Source organism: Fundulus heteroclitus, chromosome 4 (genome assembly GCF_011125445.2).
Source record: "Fundulus heteroclitus isolate FHET01 chromosome 4, MU-UCD_Fhet_4.1, whole genome shotgun sequence".
NCBI lineage: Eukaryota > Metazoa > Chordata > Actinopteri > Cyprinodontiformes > Fundulidae > Fundulus > Fundulus heteroclitus.
Genome location: NC_046364.1, coordinates 37,989,198 through 37,993,008, shown reverse-complemented (window position 1 = coordinate 37,993,008; position 3,811 = coordinate 37,989,198).

The following is a 3,811-nucleotide window of genomic DNA, read 5'->3' as shown; positions in this document are numbered from 1 at the left end:
CCAGGAGGCATCCTGACCAGATGCCCGAGCCACCTCAACTGGCTCCTCTCGACGTGGAGGAGCAGCGGCTCTACTCTGAGTCCTCCCCGGATGACTGAGCTCCTCACCCTATCTCTAAGGGAGAGCCCAGACACACTACGGAGAAAACTCATTTCAGCCGCTTGTATCCGGGATCTCGTTCTTTCGGTCACGACCCAAAGCTCGTGACCATAGATGAGGGTAGGAACGTAGATCGACCGGTAAATTGAGAGCTTCGCCTTTTGGTTCAGCTCTCTCTTCACCACAACGGACCGGTACAGCGCCCGCTTCATAGCAGACGCTGCACCAATCCGCCTGTCGATCTCCCGCTCCATCTTCCCCTCATTTGTGAACAAGACCCCAAGATACTTGAACTCCTCCACTAGGGGCAGCACATCCTCCCCAACCCGGAGAAGGCACTCTACCCTTTTCCGGTTCAAGACAATGGTCTCGGATTTGGAGGCACTGATTTTCATCCCGGCCGCTTCGTACTCGGCTGCGAACCGTTCCAGTGAGAGCTGTAGATCACGCCCTGATGAAGCCAATAGGACCACATCATCCGCGAATAGCAGAGACGCAATCCTAAGGCCACCAAAACGGATCCCCTCAACACCTTGGCTGCGCCTAGAAATTCTGTCCATAAAAGTTATGAACAGAATCGGTGACAAAGGACAACCTTGGCGGAGTCCAACTCTCACCGGAAACGAGTCTGACTTACAGCCGGCAATGCGGACCAGACTCTGACACCGGTCGTACAGAGACCTGACAGCCCTTATTAAAGGGCCCGGTACTCCATACTTCCGGAGTACCCCCCACAGGATCCCTCTGGGGACACGGTCGAATGCCTTCTCCAGATCCACAAAGCACATGTAGACTGGTTGGGCAAACTCCCATGCCCCCTCCAGAATCCTGCTGAGGGTGTAGAGCTGGTCCAGTGTTCCACGGCCAGGACGAAAACCACACTGCTCTTCCTGAATCCGAGATTCGACTATCCGACGGACCCTCCTTTCCAGAACCCCTGAATAGACCTTACCAGGGACGCTTAAGAGTGTGATCCCTCTGTAGTTGGAACACACCCTTGTATAAATACAATATATTTCATCACTTCACAGCTGGCAATTTCATTGCTTCCACTGACTTAAAACTTTGCTGTTACACTAGTGGATATCTTCTTTCCGGACATTTTCACTAATATCCGTGAGGTATGCTGTGCTTATATGTCAAGTCACACAAAGGATTGTGGGATTCCTTATGGCTCCTTAGCACCAGAAAGGGACATCACAAGCTCTCTATTCTAAAGGAAATATAAGAAGCATATATAGGCTCATTTTCCTACCTCCTTTCTTACTGACTGCACTGTTCAGACAGCACTTATCATGGTGAACGCTGCTGCTTTGGCTAAAGAGTTACCAATTACACCTTTTCGGATGCAGCCCTTGATGAGAGACATAGACTGTATATCATTCATTTGAATCAGATGTGTTGGAGCAGGGACAGATCTAAAACATGCAGGAGAACAGCCTTTGAGGCCTGGAGTCGGACATGCCTGTTTTAATGCATTGAGCTCCAAATCTTTGAGAATGAAATTACTCATTATCATGGGCCTACAAGAAGTGATCTAACCCTGGGTGCGCTCGTGGCGCAGCAGGTAGCGCGACCCATGTACGGTGGCCCTAGTCCTCGACGTGGTCGACCCGGGTTCGACTCCAACCGGTGGTCCTTTGCCGCATGTCTCCCCCCCCCCCCCCCCTTCCTGTCAGCCTACTGTGTTAAAAAGCAAGCCACTAGAGCCCCACACAGAAAAAGTAATCACATCACAAAGACATCTCCACCTTGGAAATGCGAGGTCACTGTTAATTCTCGTTGTGTCTCTTTTTATTTCCAACCAGTTCTTTGCCAAAGACCTTTTTTTTTTTGTGGTAATGATGGGCTGGATATTTTTTGTCAGGTCTGTTTATAGCTCCTGTTTATTGTTGCTTCCTTGATAACCCAAACAAGCGTGTTCATGGTCAACCCCCCCCCCCCCCCCAAAAAAACAAAAAAAACAACAGAACCCGCGACTCACGATATTTGTGCCAATAGAAAAAAAGACAAGAAAGGCCCCTGCCAAGCCCAGGACTCAAACCTGAGACCTTTTTGCTGTGAGGCAAGAGTGCTAACCAATGTTCCACCGTGTTTCAAGTTTTGGCTGGCTTGCAAACAAGAGAACAACACAGAGAGATGGTGTAACACCATACCATATTCCATCAAAAAAGGTACCTGTAGTTCTTCACATCACTATTATGTGGTTATTTCTTTCTAAAAGAAGGAATTATTGCTTATTGATCCTTTACATTTCTGGGGGGGTATGAATAATTCTTTCCATACCTGTATATTCACTTCCATGACTGAATTCCACACGTATTTTAAGAGTGTGAGTGAAAAAATAACAATGCAGCAGAGAACGTAGCCAAAGAGTTATAATTAAGTTTGGAATGCACTACTCAGGGATCAATGCTAAACACTATCACCGCTCGAGACAAAAAAAGCGACAGTAGTCTCCATCTCAAAGTTGAGTTTATTACGTAAAAATTCATAGGAAGAGGAGGGGGAAGTCCGAAGATATGTCTAAAAGATTAATCTAGGAGACCTAACCAGTGGGGACCCTACGGAGGGACAGAGAGGCATTATCTCATAAGTTCAGTCTATCTGCAATTCACCAATGTAATGATTGAGCCAGAGAGGCACAAACTATAGTTCAAAATACAAAAATTTTGCCTGGTTTCAGACATAATTTCTGCTCTAGTTCTGACAGGCATCATTAGTCTCATTAGCCACGTAATTATTGTGCAAGTCTCACTTTTCTTCACATATTCCTTCTGAGTTTTACTCATGAAGGTAAACGTCACAGTAACGTAGCTATACAAACTTTTTCTGAGGATACCATCTGTCACTCAAACTTCTAAGAAGTCAGTTTTGTGTTTACTGCATTAGAAAGTGACAGGCTTCAAGATGATGCAGTAAAGATGTTTCACTTTAAAAAGGGCTACTTTTGTGTCAGAAACTTTCTGTAATTCAAGGAGATTTCGGAGAGAATTTGATGCACCTCCACATCAAAAGGAGTCACTTAAGGGGGTTTAATTATCTGATCAGGGTACTCCATTGGCACCTCCCTTCTGTGGTTTTCTCAGTTGGTCCCATGGTAAGGGACTGTGTATCCATTCCTGCTTCAAAACACCTTGGGATCACTTGGAATGAACTGAAGAGTAGCTATAGAGAAATATCTTAGAAAAATATGTCCTCTTTATAAAAAAATACACATATAGGAACATTTTTCTATTGTGGTTACCTGACAATGTGAGTCGTTTTTTAGGTTACAAACACTGGACATACATTTTTATAGCTAAGACCCATTAATTGTGAATTTTCTTTGAAGGGAGATAAACTTTTTGCAAAACAGATTAATTTGTATAGTTTTTGCCTTGTTTAAGATGACCTTCAGTTGTTTTTTTTTTGTTTTAAAAAATAGAAGGAGGGAGCATGAGGGGGAGCGATAGAGGAAGGGACAGGGACCCTGTCCTTGCTCCTATCGCTATGGGATCAGTGGCCAGGCCTGACCACTTCCACAGCCAGCACCTCAACCTTATCCATCACTACTAGATACTTATCACACCAGGGATATAGGGGTGTGAGGTAAAGGGGAGAGTGCAAACGAAAGAAAAGAGGAACTTCCTGCCCTGAAAACAAGCGCTAATGCAAACAAAGCACAGACATCTGTAATTAGGCAAATGAAATGCATCTTGGTGTCATGATG